Source organism: Bufo gargarizans, chromosome 8 (assembly GCF_014858855.1).
Source record: "Bufo gargarizans isolate SCDJY-AF-19 chromosome 8, ASM1485885v1, whole genome shotgun sequence".
Taxonomy (NCBI): domain Eukaryota; kingdom Metazoa; phylum Chordata; class Amphibia; order Anura; family Bufonidae; genus Bufo; species Bufo gargarizans.
The window spans coordinates 42,194,782-42,213,942 of NC_058087.1; the positions used below are offsets into that span (position 1 = coordinate 42,194,782).

The 19,161-nt window shown below is 45.9% G+C and overlaps 1 protein-coding gene across 3 annotated transcripts in view; it reads right to left on the reverse strand.

Annotated features, from left to right (window-relative positions):
* The window catches only part of ZNF385B (zinc finger protein 385B), a 732,466-nt gene that overhangs the window by 11,502 nt on the left and 701,803 nt on the right, over positions 1-19,161 (reverse strand). The window lies entirely within an intron of this gene.

Consider the following 19,161-nt stretch of genomic DNA (forward strand, 5'->3'; position numbering starts at 1 on the left):
ACATTTACAAGCAATTACACAGAGACGTAAATTGTTTGAAACGCAAGAATATTTATCCATCAGAAGGAGAAGGGTCCACCAGTATAATTTGTTTGATTATTCTGTTTTGCACATAAATGTCCCAGCGTCATTGTCACTTTCAATGGATGACTAATTTCCAGTGGAAAGAATAGAACCAAACATGTAATTGGGAATCTCTAAAAGCGCTATATTGCATATTAACCTATGTTGGACAAAATCTGTAACCATAAAATAAACTTAGAAGGAAATCTATCAAGTTACGACTCCAGAATTTTGGTTTCAAAAAGTTGCAAAATAGGTCTTTGCCACTTTTTGGGCTTATTTGAACAAAATTTTCACACTCCAATTCTAAAAAAGTGGGTGGGAAAGTGGGCACGGTTAGTTTAATCAACTGAGACTTATTAAAAAGTTGCAAAAATTTTTGGTTTACATTGGTGCCACGTCTTACCGTTAGGCTGTCACAGAATAACGGGAATTGGCTGGACAAAAAATGTTGCCTGGAGAGTTTCTTGTCTGGGCGAATCCAGGCAGGGGCGTAGCTATAGGGGGTGCACAGGTAGTAGTTGCTACCAGGCTTAGGAGCCTGAGGGGGCCCAGAGACCCTTGTGCCACATAAAAAGACACCAGTATTATACTGTAGAAAGTGCTTGATGGTCAAGTTACACCTCTGGCTGGAGGGAAGGGGTTAGGTCAAGAATTTGGCATGGAAGGGGGGGAGGGGCGTTTCAATTTTTGTCCCAGGGAGCACGAAGTCTATGTGCTTCCCTGCCCCTGGCCACAAAGCACTGAGGGAAGGGGGCCCAAGCAGAACTCTTGCACTAGGGCCCAAGAGCCTTTAGCTTTACCCCTGGTTGCCAGTTAGCAACAGATTCTCCAACAGACTCCATTATAGTCAATGGGGCCGACAGGCATTCTGGTAACATCTGGCAAATGCTTGATCTGGAGAACTCTGGCAGGCTGTTTTGTGCCGACACAGCCTGCCAGTGAGCTGTGCCGCCAATGTGAAAGTAGCCTTGCTTCAGTAAAGAGGTGGCAAAGGAAGTGGAGTAACCAAAGTGGGGGCACAAGTGTTAGACATCATACAATATTTGATAAATTTGGTGTAAATTACAGCAACGCAGATTCCTGCAAAACTGACTTTAAAAAACCTTCTCATGAGAAATTTCCCCCGTAATCTGTAAATGTAAAGGTAAAAATGGCGAATTGATATTGTACCATATGCCATAATTTCATATTGACAAAGAGAAAATAAATAATTATAATGATTAGTGTTGAATAGCATGAATATTCGAAAAGCAAATTTTTACCTCTAATATCGCCACTTCGAGAATTTACGAATATTTAGAATATAGTGCTATATATTCGTTATATCGAATATTTGTCATTTTTTCCATCTGAACACGATTCCTCCCTGCTTCTTGGTTGTGGGCCAATGAGTCATTGGCCCACAAGCAACTTAAGCAGGGAGGAATCATGACTTCAGATGGAAAAAAATGATGAATATTCTAAAATACAAATATATAGAACTATATTGAATATAGTGCTATAGATTTGTTTTTTAGAATATTCGTAATTTTTTTCCATCTGAAGTCATGATTCCTCCCTGCTTAAGTTGCTTGTGGGCCAATGACTCATTGGCCCACAACCAAGAAGCAGGGAGGAATCGTGTTCAGATGGAAAAAATGACAAATATTCTAAAAACTAATATATAGCACTATATTCTATAGTGCTATATATTAGTTTTTAACCCACGCCTGTATTGATTGCGTAATATTTGCATTACCTTGCCGTGAGTAAAAAAAAAAAGGTTGTAGAATATATATGAATATTCGAATTCGTGAATATTAAACGAATATTGTGCAAAATATTCGCGAAAATATCACAAATTTGAATATGACCCCTGCCGCTCATCACTAATAATGATTATAATTTACAAGTTATAATCCATGGATGCGTCCATTTTTTTATTGTATTTGAAGGAAAAATACACAGAATAGAAAGATTGACTAAAACTGCTGACAGCACCAGGCAGGGGCTGTTGAGTGCAATGCAAACATACCTTGTAGAGCTTTCATTTTCAGTAGTAGTGTGAATAAGAAGTTTTATTCTGCTGAATTCTGTTCCTCCAAGTGCCCAGGGTGGAGCGTCATTATGAAGTGCGCTCTACATTGAGCTGCTTCAAAGCCTCTCCCCTCTGCTCTAAGTGACCGCTTTAGCATCCAACCAGGAGAACATTACAGCTGTTACTCACAACTACTGATATTAAAATTCTTTTTAATCTCAGTATTTATGCACTAGTCTGGAGAAGTTTATTTTTAATAAAGTTACAAACCATTTCTGGCTGGGCCCTATAGCGGCTGCATTGGTAGCTATAGCTGCAGTCAAGGCTTTGAACTACTGTACATTTTCACATTTATCATGGCTACACAATCTCTCAGGTTAGAATAAAAAATATTGCTTCTACGCTTGATAATGGTCTTATCCTTGAAATGATATGTGTGCTAGGACTGCATGTAAAACTGCAGTGAATGCCAAGATACAGGTTATCTGTGTGTCACTATATTACATTCCTGTACAGAAGTGATAGACCCAGCTTTTATTTACAGTATATCAAGACTAAGAATGTCTTCTGAGTTTCTTCCAAAAAGATTAACACAAAGTAAATGTAAAAAAATAAGACATTATGGAATTGTCAGTAAAAATAAAGTGATTCTCAATGGTAATCAAATTTGTATCCACCAACCGTGTTCTTCAAGGAGGGGAATAATATAGATATTCCTTTAGGGTGCTAGGACATCCTAGAGTCGCCATTCGAACCACAGTGATTGAACCTAAAAACAGCTACCAGCCTTCTGAAAGTCCTCCCGGTAGTATGAGACTAAGGCTTTCCTTAGGTATTTACCAGAACCTGCTATAAGGCAAGATGGACTTGGCTACTAGGGATCCAGGATATGTCTGCGGAGCTGATAACAGAATGCTGGTGAAAGCACACAAATAGAAGACCTTCCAGGATGACCAGGGAGGTACAAAACAAGTAGGGTCAAAACCAGGAAAAGACATACACAGTAAATGCAGAGCACAAATGGGTAATCCAGAGGAGAGCCAGGTCAGTTACCAGAGAGTTAATATCAACAGGAACAGCAGGCGAATGAGTAAATCCAAAAAAAAAACAATCCAAAATTCAAATCTCATAATTGCACAGTATAAAGCCTACAATACTAACTGAAATCTCAGGCCTGGTTGATAGGAGACAGCTCTCATAAAAGTGCTGAAAAATGCCCAAAAATACCTCAGTTAGATCATCTAATAGGAATGTGATTTGTATGGTTCCAGCTTTTATGACTTCAACTAATCTTGAGAAAAATGAGCTGCTGTTCCTTGTTCTCAACGTCGAGACGTCTGTTGGAGTTTTAAAAAATCTCAACATGTGAACATCATTAAAAGATTTAATAATATAAAATTGTTCAAAATCATTTGATACATTGTCATAAAAGAAAATGATGAGTACAGTTGGCAGTACACTAATTTATAGCTGAAGGAAGCATTGGCACAGTTGACCTATCAAAGTATTAAAGAAAGCTTAAAGGGGTTATCCCATCTTAGACAATGGGGGCATATCGCTAGGATATGCCCCCATTGTCTGATAGGTGCGGGTCCCACCTCTGAGACCCGCACCTACAAGGAGAACGGAGCGGAGAAAGTTGAGGAGGGCGCACTGCGCATGCGCAGCTGCCCTCCATTCATCTCTATGGAGCTGCCGAAAATAGCCGAGCGCTGGCTTGGCTATTTCTGTCGGCCCCATAGAAATGAATGGTAGCAGTGGATGCGCATGCGCGGTGCGCTCCTATTCACTTAAATGGGAGAGGCGGGAAGCTGCGCCTGGTGGTGGACAGACCCCGGAAAACCCGGGATCCTCCAGCCACAACTCTCCTCGGCTCCGTTCTCCTTGTAGATGCGGGTCCCAGAGGTGGGACCCGCGCCTATCAGACAATGGGGGCATATCCTAGCGATATGCCCCCATTGTCTAAGAAGGGATAACCCCTTTAAGACCTAACCACAAGAAGGTCCATGGCGTCAAAGAGCAGACAACTTCATTCGAAAGTGACACCAGAATAGATTGCTTCTGGCTTAGTTAAGTTAGGCCCCTTTCACATGAGCAAGTTTTCCGCCCGGGTGCAGTGCATGACATGAACGCATAGCACCCACACCAAACCGCATCAAACCGCATTGCACTCATGCGGAAAAAACTGAACAACTGAACGCAATCGCAGACAAAACTTGCTTGCAAAATGGTGTGAGTTTTACTGAACGCACCCTGAACACATCCGAACCTAATCTGTCACGCTCGTGTGACAGAGGCCTTAGGCTCTGTCCCAAATCCCATCTGATATGGGAATTATAGCTCTGCATGCATCATTCTTCTTCTCGGCAGTAAAATCAAAGACTTTGTTAGAACCCATGGACTGAATGTTGTGGGATCCGTCATGCACAGGTGGTATCTGTGGCGTGCCAGTGGTATCTGCTGCTCAACAGATCTGTCAATGAGTCTTAATTCACAATTAACCTGTATGTTCTGCCTGTATACCCTGTATGTTAACAGCAGAATTTATTATACAATTATATGAAGACATGTACTCAATCACTATAACTCTAGGATGAGTCCTCCAGCTCATGTCCTCTGATGGGCCCCTCCACTAGGGCTAGCAAAGAAGGTGGAACAACCAGCCCAGTTAAAGGGAATCTGTCACCTGGTTTGACCATATTAAGCTCTCGACGTTGCCATGTTTAATAAAATACCTTATTTCCTGCAGTGGTTTTCTTTCTTATATTCATGCTTTGTATTATGCAAATTAACCCTGAAGGTGCCCAGAGGGGCTTATTCATCACCCTGTGAGCCCAGTAACGCCCCCCCCCCTTCAATTTGTCCGTCTGAAATCTCGCGCAGGTGCAGTACCGCCTACTGCCTGCGCCTGTTCGATCCAACCACTCCTGAGGGCCCTCAGGAGAGGTTGGACCGCACAGGCAGTAGGCGGTACTGCTCCTGCGCGAGATTTCAGACGGACGAATTGAAGATTCCAGGTGCGTAGCTTGAATGAATTAGCTGACGTAGCAGAGGGGGCGGCGCTGTTAAACTAGGCTGTGGGACGATAATACATAACGAGGAGGCTTGGGCTCTAAACTAAGGTGGTCTAGGCACTGCAGGGGGGCGTTACTGGGCTCAGAGGGTGAAGAATAACGCCCCTCTGGGCACCTTCAGGGTTCATTTGCATAATAACAAAATCGCTTTTTTAGCAAAATGAAAGCATGAATATAAGAAAGATGACCACTGCAGGAGATAAGGTATTTTATTAAACATGGCAACGGTGAGAGCTTAATATGGTCAAACCAGGTGACAGATTCCCTTTAAATAGGAAGGATGACCAGCACCTTAGCCAGCAGCTGGACAGAAAATAAGGGGAAAGGATTACCTCTAGCAGTGCTGAACAGAAGGGAGAGTGGTGCAACGCCTGCATCTGCCTGGGAAAGCAGGATAGCGGTGGACTCGGGTCACCAGCCTAACAACATAGCTGTAATATGCTGCTAGAGTAATTCTCTGGTATTACACTTTATTGGTGCAGTTTGCATTGTTCATATGGCCGTGTGCATAAGTCCTCACACCTAGCACTGACCTGGTTTTCTATATGTTATCAGTTACATATACAGTGCTGCCCATAATTATTCATACCCCTGGCAAATTTTGACTTAAAGTTACTTTTATTCAACCAGCAAGTAATTTTTTGACGGGAAATGACATAGGTGTCTCCCAAAAGATAATAAGACGATGTACAAGAGGCATTATTGTGGGGAAAAATGATTTCTCAGCTTTTATTTACATTTGAGCAAAAAATACAAGATGTTCCGCACTGTGGAAAATCTCAGAGGACGTGGTCGGAAGCCAAAAGTGACACCTGTGCTGGCCAGGAGGATAGTTAGAGAGGTGAGAAAGAATCCAAGGATCACTACCAAGGCCATCCTGGTGAATCTGGGCTCTGCTGGTGGCAATGTCTCAAGGCAGTCAATCCAACGGACACTGCACACTGCTGGGTTCCACTTCTCTAGATAAGGCACACAAAAGCTCGCTTGGCCTTCGCAAAAGCTCATCTGGACAAAGAAGACTTCTGGTCTTCTGTGTTATGGTCAGATGAAACAAAAATGTAATTGTTTGGTCACAATGATGTTTCCTTCATTTGCGTACAAAAGGAGAAGCCTTTAACCCAAAGAACACCATCCCCACTGTCAAACATGGTGGTGGGAACCTAATGCTTTGGGGGTGTTTTTCAGCCAATGGACCAGGGAACCTAATCACAGGAAACGGCACCATGAAAAAAGGGCAATACATGAGGATTCTCAACGACAAGATCAGGCTGTCTGCAGAGAAACTTGGCCTTGGGCACTAGTGGACCTTTCAGAATGACAATGACCCAAAACACACAGCAAAAGTGGTGAAGAAATGGTTAGCAGACAACAACATTAACGTTTTGGAGTGGCCCAGCCAGAGTCCAGAGTTGAATCCAATTGAGAATCTGTGGAGGGAGCTAAAGATCAGGGTGATGGCAAGAAGACCCTCCAACCTGAAAGATTTGGAGCTCATTGCTAAAGATGAATGGGCAAAAATACCTGTGGAGACCTGCAAAAAGCTGGACTGCAATTATAGGAAGCGTTTGATTGCTGTAATAGCCAATAAAGGCTTTTCTATTGATTATTGAGATGGGTATGAATAATTTTGGACTGGACACTTTTTGCTCAAATGTAAATAAAAGCTGAGAAATGTTTTTTTCCCACAATAATGCCTCTTGTACATCGTCTTAATATCTTTTGGGAGACACCTATGTTATTTCCCGTAAAACAAATTACTTGCTGGTTGAATAAAAGTAACTTTAAGTCAAAATTTGCCTGGGGTATGAATAATTATGGGCAGCACTGTACACCTTTACATCAGTGCAGAGATTGCTTGTGACATTGTACATTTGTCTTAGGCCCCCTGCACACAAAATGCGGGCCACAATGCACAAACACAGTCCGTGGGGCAGCTGCAGCGGATCACGGACCTATTCACTTTAATGGGTCCGCGATCCGGCCGTTCCACAAAAAGATAGGACATGTTCTATCTTTTTGCGGAATGGAAGTACAGGACGAAACCCCACGGAAGCACTCCGCAGTGCTTCCGTAGGGGTCCGTTCCGTGCTTCTGTTCTGCACCATTCCGCATCTCCAGATTTGCAGACCCATTCAAGTGAATTGGTCCGCATCCGTGATCCGGAATGCCCACGGAACGGCACCCGTGTATTGCGGATCCGCAAATGCGGTTCGCAATACGGCAACGGGAAGCACACTTTTGTGTGCAGGAGGCCTTAAAGTGACTATCCACTTCAAAAAAACAAAAATTGACTGTGAAAGGAACAGAACACTTACATAGTTTCATGCTTTCAGCTGCAGATCCGCTAATTCTTGGGCTCCTCTTTTGCCATCCAAGATGGCTGTACTTCCGAGACTATCTGATGCATACTGTACATTTGGTACCCTGCACACTTCTTGCTGCCGTTTCATTGGCCAGCACTGGTCACATGAACAGAGCAGGCAAATCAAAGAGCAGAGCTGGCCAAGCAGAAGTTTCTTGGGCTACTGATGCACAGTGCTCATCAGGTAGTCCGAGAAGTGGGGCGGCCATATCGGATGGCAGAAAAGATGCCCAATAATCAGCAGATTTGCAGCTAAAAAAAATGAAAAGAGGTCACCATGTAAGTGTACTGCTCTTCTCCAGTTAATGTACATTTCTTTCTTTGAACCAGAGGGTCCCCTTAAATTGCAGGGGCCGATTTTCATTACACAAACCATATAAATTGGCATTATGTACCTACAGTGTTGTTTACAAACAAACAACGACAAAATGGCCAGAATGATCATAAATATAGTTCATTTTATTACAACAAATTCATAACATATCATTATGTACATAAAAATAGCAGGGAACACCAGCAGAAAGGCAAATGCCAGAATCCACTGGCCTATGCTGCTATTACCCACCAAAAGTTGTAAAACATGTCAAGCACAACTAAGTTGTGAATGCATACATTAAAGGAGTAATATCAATAATTATATGGCCCAATATGTAGCATATGAAAATATCATCTAAACGTGTACAAATCCCTAATAGGAACAGAGCTCTAGGGTGAAACCTATCACTCAATAGAGCCAATAGCCAGAGATAGAAATACAGCAAAGACTGTAGCATACCAAAGATAATGGTTCCATGATCATAAGGCCATACGGCTACAAAGAAAAATGTATAAAAAAAAATTATATTGATTTTTAGTGATTCTAATTTTTATACATTTTTCTTTGTAGCCGTATGGCCTTATGATCATGAAACCACTATCTTTGGTATGCTACGAGATGGAAGGACTGCATGGAATAAGAACATGAAGATGAATCATTGCTGCGATATTATAATGGGGTATTTGTTTTGTGTTGATGTTGCATTTCACATTTTTGCACTTGTCACTTTATATCTAGTAGCTCTTTGGTTCAGTTACCATTGACATGTTCACAAATATTCGGTTTTTGTTGCACTGTGGCACTTTAACTGTTGAGGTGCCAGTATTTTTTGACACCACTATGATTATAAGTATCTGTTGGTTATTGCACTATGTCACTTTAATTGTTATGGTGCTAGTATTATGAATTGTCACTTGTACGTATCTATTATAATATTATTTACATGATATTATTGTTTTATTTATTTATTATATATTTATCATGACTATTAATTATGTAGGATGTATTATAGGATACATTATTATGCTATGCAATATGGTTTAATCATGTAATGTATGTAATTTTTAATGTTTGGTTATCGTATTCAGTGACGTATCCCATGCTATTTTGAGACCGCCTGGTAATATCTAGGTGGATGTCTTCACTTCTCTGTTTATATTTATATTTATTGTTTAGATTATATTTGAGTGGTTCATATCTCCCACATGTTAGATCCCATATTACATGGTCTGTGCGCCGGGTATATTATTATTTACCTGGGTATCTTAGTTACCTGATCAGATGATGCAGCCCTCTGCCGTGGTGCACTGTGCGTCCGGTCACGTGGAGACCCCGCTACGTATCCTTGGGAGGCGTGCTGGAACGCATGGTTTGCGTTCCACCCCTCCTCCTGATGAGTGAGGCGTCTCCATTGCTGGCTCGGCGTGCATCACCAGGTATGAAGCGCTCGATATTAGGCAGCAGCTGCTTTTCATTTATACTAATATCATATGCACCTGGCATTTGTGGGAGATATAAATAGGGGCTTATGGCTACATGTTATTTACCTCCCGACGAAGCTGAGGCGAACCGCGCGTCGAGGTTCCTATCCTGACCTGTGCTGCTCCTCTCACCCCCCATCATGTCCTGCGGTATGCATTGATTTGATTACAACTATGTATTTGGCTCATTTCACCCCTTTTACTATAGGGTCTTTTACTGCTATCTCTTGAGGGATTAACTTTTCTCTCTTGCTCTTATATTTAGTCATAGAAACATAGAATGTGTCGGCAGATAAGAACCATTTGGCCCATCTAGTCTGCCCAATATATCTGAATCCTATGAATAGTCCCTGGCCCTATCTTATATGAAGGATAGCCTTATGCCTATCCCATGCATGCTTAAACTCCTTCACTGTATTTGCCGCTACCACTTCTGCAGGAAGGCTATTCCATGCATCCACTACTCTCTCAGTAAAGTAATACTTCCTTATATTACTTTTAAACCTTTGCCCCTCTAATTTAAAACTGTGTCCTCTTGTGGTAGTTTTTCTTCTTTTAAATATGCTCTCCTCCTTTACCGAGTTGATTCCCTTTATGTATTTAAAAGTTTCTATCATATCCCCTCGGTCTCTTCTTTCTTCCAAGCTATACATATTAAGGTCTTTTAACCTTTCCTGGTAAGTTTTATCCTGCAATCCATGGACCAGTTTAGTAGCTCTTCTCTGAACTCTCTCTAGAGTATCTATATCCTTCTGGAGATATGGCCTCCAGTACTGCGCACAATACTCCAAGTGAGGTCTCACCAGTGTTCTGTACAGCGGCATAAGCACTTCACTCTTTCTACTGCTTATACCTCTCCCTATACATCCAAGCATTCTGCTGGCATTTCGTGCTGCTTTATTACATTGTCTTCCCACCTTTAAGTCTTCTGAAATAATTACTCCTAAATCCCTTTCCTCAGATACTGAGGTCAGGACTGTGTCAAATATTCTATATTCTGCCCTTGGGTTTTTACGCCCCAGGTGCATTATCTTGCACTTATCCACATTAAATTTCAGTTGCCAGAGTTCTGACCATTCTTCTAGTTTTCCTAAATCCTTTTCCATTTGGCGTTTCCCTCCAGGAACATCAACCCTGTTACATATCTTTGTGTCATCAGCAAAAAGACAAACCTTACCATCGAGGCCTTTTGCAATATCACTTATGAAGATATTAAACAAAATTGGTCCCAGTACAGATCCCTGTGGAATCCCACTGGTAACATGACCTTGTTTTGAATGTTCTCCATTGACTACAACCCTCTGTTGTCTGTCACTCAGCCACTGCCTAATCCACTCAACAATATGGGAGTCCATGCTCAATGACTGCAGTTTATTGATAAGTCTTCTATGTGGGACAGTGTCAAAAGCCTTACTAAAATCTAGATATGCGATGTCTACTGCACCTCCACCGTCTATTATTTTAGTCACCCAGTCAAAAAAATCTATAAGATTTGTTTGACATGATCTCCCTGAAGTAAACCCATGCTGTTTTTCATCTTGCAATCCATGGGATTTTAGATGTTCCACAATCCTATCCTTTAATAGGGTTTCCATTAATTTGCCTACTATTGATGTCAGACTCACTGGTCTATAGTTGCTCGATTCCTCCTCGATACTACCTTTCTTGTGAATGGGCACGACATTTGTGTCAAGGAACCATGAACCAGACGTACAACAAGAGATACGTGGAAATAAGAAGGCTTTATTGCAAATCAAGCTGTAAGCAAAAGTCCAAACGGATGGCTAAACCGGAGCAGGGTCTTGCGAAGCCAGAGGTCAGGAACCAGAAGGGTAGTCAGACGAAGCCAGGAACAGGAACCAGCGGGGTAGTCAGACGAGGCCAGGATCAGGAACCAGAAGCAGCAGCAGTCTTAGAAGCATGTGCACACAGGAGGACCAAGCAAGGAACTGAAGCCACAGACCTCCTATATATATGAGCTAGGCATCCAGCTCCTCCCAGTGGGAAGGAGAAGCCGCAGGGTGGGAGGCTACAAGAAACCCAGAAACCAAGATGGCCGCCAGCACATGTCAAACGAAGGAGACAGCAAGAAGGTAAGACCATGACAGTACCTCCCCCTCAAGGGCCCCTCCTCCACGGAGTAAGGAACGGTTTCTGAGGGAAGCGTGCGTGGAAGGCTCGGAGCAAGGCAGGAGCATGGACATCTGCGGAGGGAACCCAGGAACGCTCCTCTGGACCATAACCACGCCAATGGACCAAAAACTGCAACCGACCGCGGACCAGGCGTGAGTCCAGGATATTGCTCACCTCATACTCCTCACGATTGCCCACTTGGACCGGAAGAGGCCGAGGAACCGAGGAAGTGAAACGATTACACACCAATGGCTTCAACAGGGAGACATGAAACACGTTGGAGATCCGCATGCCAGGAGGAAGCGCAAGGGCATAGGCTACCGGGTTTACCCTGCGAAGCACTCGGAAGGGACCAACAAAGCGAGGCGCCAGCTTGGGAGTGGGCACTCGAAGGTTGAGGTTGCGGGTGGACAACCATACACGGTCTCCGACCTGGTAGGAAGGAGCGGGCGCTCGTCTGCGATCAGCCTGGAGTCTCTGGCGCTGCGCAGAGACCTCAAGGGACCTCTGGATCTGTACCCAAGAAGCACGTAGGACGGAAAGGTGATCCTCCACAGCCGGAATATCCTGGGGAGAGAATACCTCCGGTAACACGGCAGGTTGGAACCCATAATTGGCCATGAAGGGAGACGTCCCAGAGGAAGAGTTCACCGCCGTGTTCCTGGCAAACTCAGCCCAAGGCAGGAGGTCAACCCAATTGTCTTGGTGATCGGAGACATAGCAACGAAGGAATTGCTCCAAGGCCTGATTGGATCGTTCTGCGGCCCCATTGGACTGAGGGTGGTAGGCCGAGGAGAAAGAGAGATGAATCCCCAACTGGGAGCAAAAGGCGCGCCAGAACCTGGACACAAACTGACTCCCCCGATCCGACACAATCTCCTTGGGCAAACCGTGCAACCGGAAGACCTCCCTGGCGAAAATCGTGGCCAACTCTTGTGCAGAGGGTAACTTCTTGAGAGGAAGACAGTGGCACATTTTGGGAAACCGATCCACAATCATGAGAATGACCGTATGGCCTCGGGATGCAGGGAGGTCCACAATGAAATCCATCCCCAGGTGTGACCATGGGCGCTCCCCGGTGGCTATGGGTTGCAAAAGGCCCAACGGAAGGTGCCGAGGGGACTTACTCTGGGCACAAACGGAGCATGCCGCTACATATGCGGCGATGTCGGAGCGTAGAGAAGGCCACCAGAACAGACGTGAAACAGCCCAGGACAGCTGATTCTTTCCAGGATGCCCCGCGGCCTTGGAGTTATGGTAGGTTCGCAGCAACCGAGTGCGCAACTCCTCAGGCACAAAACATCTGCCGTTGGGTCTCCCAGAGGGAGCACCAGATTGAACTGCCAAAATCTGCTCACCCAGGGGAGAGGTCAGGCTGGTGCGAATGGCGGCCAGGATCTGATTCGGAGGTATGACCGAAGTCGGAATCGACTCCTCCCCGGACAGCTCGGAGTACTGCCGTGATAAGGCATCCGCTCTGATGTTCTTGGAACCGGGTAGGTAGGAGACCACGTAATTAAAACGTGACAAGAACAGAGCCCATCTGGCCTGACGTGGTGTCAATCTCTTGGCCTCAGAAAGGTAGGTCAGATTCTTGTGGTCCGTCAGGATGAGAACCGGAACCACCGAACCCTCGAGCAAGTGCCTCCATTCTTTAAGGGCCTGCACGATGGCCAATAACTCCCTGTCACCAATCTGATAGTTGCACTCCGCGGAAGACAGTTTCCGGGAGTAAAACCCACAAGGAAGCAGAGGACCCTCTGGTGTTCTACGCTGAGACAGAAGGGCGCCTACTCCCGTCTCAGACGCGTCCACCTCGAGGACAAAGGGCAACCCAGGGTTGGGATGCGACAGAATCGGAGCCGACACAAAGGCGGACTTTAGAGCCTCAAAAGCTCGGATGGCCTCGAGCGACCAGACCTGGAAATTACTGCCCTTCCTGGTCAGATCTGTGAGAGGCTTGGCTAGCATAGAAAAGTCCATGATGAACTTCCGATAATAATTGGCGAAGCCCAAAAAGCGCTGCAGGGCACGAAGACCACTGGGCTGGGGCCACTGTAAGACAGCCGAAACCTACTCAGGATCCATGGAGAACCCCTCAGCGGAAATGATGTAACCTAAGAAGGTTACCTGGGATCGGTGAAATTCGCATTTCTCAAGCTTACCGAACAGCCTGTTCTCTCGTAACCATTGCAACACTCGTCTGACATCCATAATGTGGGCCTCCATGGATTCAGAATATACCAAGATGTCATCCAAATAGACCACCACACACTGCTGCAACAGGTCACGGAAAACATTGTTGATGAATTCCTGGAAGACTGCGGGCGCATTGCACAACCCAAAGGGCATAACCAAGGATTCATAATGACCGGTCCTGGTGTTAAACGCGGTCTTCCACTCATCGCCCGCCTTGATCCTTACCAGGTTATATGCCGCCCTCAGGTCGAGTTTGGTAAAGACCGTGGCCCCTTTGAGGCGATCGAACAGCTCGGAAATCAAGGGTATCGGGTAAGCGTTCTTGATCGTGATGCGATTGAGACCCCTGTAATCGATGCAAGGCCTCAACTCACCGCCCTTCTTTTTAACAAAGAAAAATCCAGCCCCTGCCGGGGACGAGGATTTGCGGATGTGTCCGCGTGAAAGCGCCTCCCTCACGTACTCCTCCATGGCCTCATTCTCCGCTACCGACAGTGGATAGACCTTGCCACGAGGAGGAACGGCACCAGATTGTAACTCTATGGCACAATCGTATGGGCGGTGCGGAGGTAGGGCAACCGCGCGCACCTTATCGAATACATCCCGGTACTCTTCGTATTCAGGAGGCAACAGAGAGTCCGAGGAAGTACACAGCAACTTGACAGGCCCATGGATGCAACTAGCCCCACACTGCGGTGACCACGAGAGGATCTCGGCCGATCTCCAATCGAAAGTCGGATTATGCTTCTGGAGCCAGGGGTACCCCAAGACCACCGAGTAGTGTGGAGACGAAATAACCTGGAGACAGACCGACTCTCTGTGAACGGCACCAATGGCTATCCCCACTGGAAGGGTCTCATGAGTCACGTGTGGCGGCAGAAGGGGTCTGCCGTCTATCGCCTCAAGAGCCAGTGGGGAACCTCGAGGCTGCAGAGGAATGGAATTGGCGGCAGCGAACTCACTATCAATGAACAAACCACCAGCACCAGAGTCCACCAACGCCTGGGTCGTCACCGAGCCCCCGACCCAGGAGAGGACAACAGTGATCAGTGGTTTGTCAACACGGGAAACCGGGGACGAGGAGACTCCACCCAAGATCTGCCCCCGACAGGATCTCAGGTGCGAGCGTTTCCCGGACGGTTCGGACATGCCAACCGAAAATGCCCACCGAGACCACAGTACATGCATCGGCCCTCGCGTCTCCGGAGTACCCTCTCCCCCTCGGACAGGCGAGCAAACCCCAGCTGCATGGGTTCACCCCCAGACAAGTCATCCCCAGGAGGCGTGGGAGGAGAGGGAGGCACGGGTGGGACAGCAAACGTAGGCGCCAATCTGTTAGAAGACCTCCGCAGGCTCTCCTTAAAGGAAGGTCTCTCCCTGAGTCTGGTGTCAATCAAAATCAGGAAAGAAATAAGAGACTCGAGCTCCACTGGTAGGTCCTTAGCTGCAACCTCATCCTTCAAGGCATCCGAGAGACCATGAGAGAAAGCAGCGACCAGAGCCTCATTATTCCAGCCCACCTCTGCTGCCAGGGTACGAAACTCAATGGCGTATTCAGCTACGGATCGTGAACCCTGTCTGATGGACATAAGGAGCTTCGCAGCAGAGGCAGCACGAGCCGGCACATCGAATAACTTCCAAAGAGAAGCAACAAAACCGGAAAACTCGGCAACCACCGGATTGTTGTTCTCCCATAAAGGGCTGGCCCAGGCCAAGGCCTTGTCCGAGAGCAGCGAGATCAAGAAGCCCACCTTTGATCTCTCAGTAGGAAAGGCATGTGGCAGCAACTCGAAATAAATGCCCACCTGGTTAAGGAAACCTCGGCACTGAGTTGGCTCTCCCCCAAAGCGCTGTGGAAGGGGGGCAGAACCGGTCATACCCCGAGACACCGCAGGCGCAGCAACAGGTGTCGGGGTAGACTCTGGCGCAACAACCGGAGCGGCAGTAGGAGCGGGCCCAGGAGCGACAACCGACCCATCGGCAACGGAAGCGAAATGAGCCGTGCGTTCAAGCAGGGTTTGCAACGCCACAGCGAACCGACCCAACAGGTGATCCTGCTGATCAAGTCTGGCAACCAGCGTAAGTAGCGAGGATGGCCCTGTACCGTCAGAATTCATGGCTTGGTCCTAATGTCAAGGAACCATGAACCAGACGTACAACAAGAGATACGTGGAAATAAGAAGGCTTTATTGCAAATCAAGCTGTAAGCAAAAGTCCAAACGGATGGCTAAACCGAAGCAGGGTCTTGCGAAGCCAGAGGTCAGGAACCAGAAGGGTAGTCAGACGAAGCCAGGATCAGGAACCAGAAGGGTAGTCAGACGAAGCCAGGATCAGGAACCAGCGGGGTAGTCAGACGAGGCCAGGATCAGGAACCAGAAGCAGCAGCAGTCTTAGAAGCATGTGCACACAGGAGGACCAAGCAAGGAACTGAAGCCACAGACCTCCTATATATATGAGCTAGGCATCCAGCTCCTCCCAGTGGGAAGGAGAAGCCGCAGGGTGGGAGGCTACAAGAAACCCAGAAACCAAGATGGCCGCCAGCACATGTCAAACGAAGGAGACAGCAAGAAGGTAAGACCATGACAATTTGCCAATTTCCAATCTTCCGGGACGACTCCTGTTACTAATGATTGGTTAAATAAATCTGTTAACGGTTTTGCCAGCTCACCACTAAGCTCTTTTAATAATTTTGGGTGTATCTCATCAGGCCCCTGTGACTTATTTGTCTTCACTTTAGACAGCAAACTTAGAACATCTTCCTCTGTAAAGACACATGCATCAAACAATTTAATAGTCATCCTTTCTAGTGGAGGTCCTTCTCCTTCTTTTTCTTTTGTAAAAACTGAACAGAAGTATTCATTAAGGCAGTTGGCTAGCCCTTTATTCTCTTCTACATACCTTCCGTCCTTTATTTTTAATTTAGTTATTCCTTGTTTTAATTTCCTTTTTTCATTTATATATCTGAAGAATGTCTTATCCCCTTTTTTCATAGACTGAGCTAGTTTTTCTTCTGCCTGAGCTTTAGAAGTTCTTATAACTTGCTTGGCCTCTTTCTGCCTAATCTTGTAGATTTCCTTATCTTCATTGCTCTGGGGTTTTTTATAATTACAAATTTAGTCTTTGCTGTATTTCTGTCTCTGGCTATTGGCTCTATTGAGTGATAGCTTTCACCCTAGAGCTCTGTTCCTATTAGGGATTTGTACACGTTTAGATGATATTTTCATATGCTGTCACAACCAGACAGCTGAGAAGCTCTGACAGAAGCCTTTCAGAACCTCCTCCTTGAGTTTTCTTTGTTGTGGTCTTCAGTTCCTCATCTCGTTAGCCTCTCTCAGCTGTCATGTAGTTGGACTGATTGCTTCCCTTTAAATTCCTCCCCATAATGCATTACTGGGCGGCTTATACTTCTTCCTGGAGTGTGTGTGCATGCTGATCCTGTTTCCCAGTCTGCTACAAAGTTAAGTGCTGTACATTTATCTGTTATTTTCTGTTTGCTGGATCCCAGGTGACCCTGACTCCCTCTGTGTCTGGTGTAGGGAGCCGGTGGTCGTGTCCCCTCACTATTGTAGGGTGTTCAGGGGTTATATAGTCGAGGTACGTGGATATGCAACCATCCACCTTTGGGATCTTTGCATAGGCTGAGCAGCCAGGGAAAGTGCTAGGTCTTGTGCAGGGGTCTCCCTTTTGGTTCCTTAGCTTTGGATCCAGTGAGTCATATATGCATGTTGCTTTGTCTTGTTTCCTGTACACCATCCGCGACATTATAAGCAGCCAAAACCGTCTCAAGCATGGATCCGGTTTCACTTTTGACTGAACGCTTCCAGGGTCTTTCATTGGAGGTAGCTGATCTCCGTAAGACTTTTTCTCAGCTTCAAGTGACCGGTTCAGCTTGTGTTCATGGAGTTTGTTCTGAGCCTAAGATCTCGCTCCCGGATACGTTCTCCGGGGGTAGTGAGAATTTTGTGCGTTTTAGAGAGGCTTGCAAACTCAATTTTCACCTTCTTCCCCATTCCTCTGGTGATGAGGAACGGAGGGTGGGGATCATTATATCGCTGCTCAGGGGTAACGCTCAGTCTTGGGCCTTTTCGCTGCCGGAGGGGGCACGGCCTCTCCGTTCAGTGGATGAATTCTTTTTAGCCCTGGGTCAGATATATGATGATCCGGATCGTATTGCTCTGGCTGAGTCTAGACTACGTCTATTATGCCAGGGTAAACAATCCGCAGAGATATACTGCTCAGAATTTCGGAGATGGGCAGCTGATACTGGTTGGAATGATGCTGCACTCCGAAGTCAATTTTGCCATGGTCTTTCAGAGGGATTGAAAGATGCATTTGCCTTTCATGAGAGGCCTATTTCTTTGGACTCTGCTATGTCTCAGGCCGTTCGTATTGACAGGCGTCTTAGAGAGAGAGGAGAGATGTCTCCTTCCTGTCATACTCAGTCCCAGGACAGTGCAGCGGTCTCATTCTGTGCGCAGGGGTCTCGGTCGCTGTCAGCCCCTTCTGAGCAGGAGCCCATGCAGCTGGGGTTGATTGCTTCTGACAATAGAAGAATCAGCTCGCATGGGAGGGTTTGTTTTTGTTGTGGAGGTATAAATCATTTGGCAAATGTTTGCCCCTCTAGGAGATTCAGGCAGTTTTCTGGGAGTAATAAAGAAACAAACAGGAGAAAATCTTTTAAAAATGTTCTGTCTGTTACTATTGGCAGGGTTGAGGCGGAAATTGAAGGTTTTCCGTTTGCTTGTAGTTCCTGTTTTGTCCTGCCTGCTAGGGTGGCACTAGAGAGCAAGAGCATTTTTTGTGAGATTTTTGTGGATAGTGGAGCAGCTGTCAATCTCATTGATAATCAATTTGCAATAACTCATGGTTTCCAGGTGCGCACTTTGGGAAAGGATATTCCTGTTTTTGCTATTGATTCCGCTCCACTTTCTCAGAAATCATTAAAGGGCATAGTTCACAATATCCGTTTAATTGTGAGTGATGCTCATGTTGAGGATGTGTTATGTTTCGTCCTTAGCGGTTTGCCTACTACTCTAGTGTTGGGGCTACCCTGGCTCACTAAACATAACCCCACCATTGATGGTAAGCGAGGCAAATAAATGGTTGGAGTGACTTTTGCAGAGAGAATTGCCTCACGACATCTGTTTCTGAGGTTGCTACTAAGACTGTACCATCTTTTCTCTCTGAATTTTCGGATGTCTTCTCTGAGAGTGGAGTTCAGGATTTGCCCCCGCACAGGGAGTACGATTGCCCTATTAATCTCATCCCAGGCGCCAAACTGCCTAAATCTCGTTTATACAATCTTTCCCAACCTGAGAGGATCGCTATGCGTGCTTATATCTCTGAGAGTCTGAGAAAAGGACACATACGACCCTCGAAGTCACCTGTTGCCGCTGGTTTTTTCTTTGTTAAGAAAAAAGATGGTTCTTTAAGACCTTGTCTGGATTTCAGGGAGCTGAACAGTATCACTATTCGTGACCCTTATCCGCTTCCTCTGATCCCAGACCTGTTTA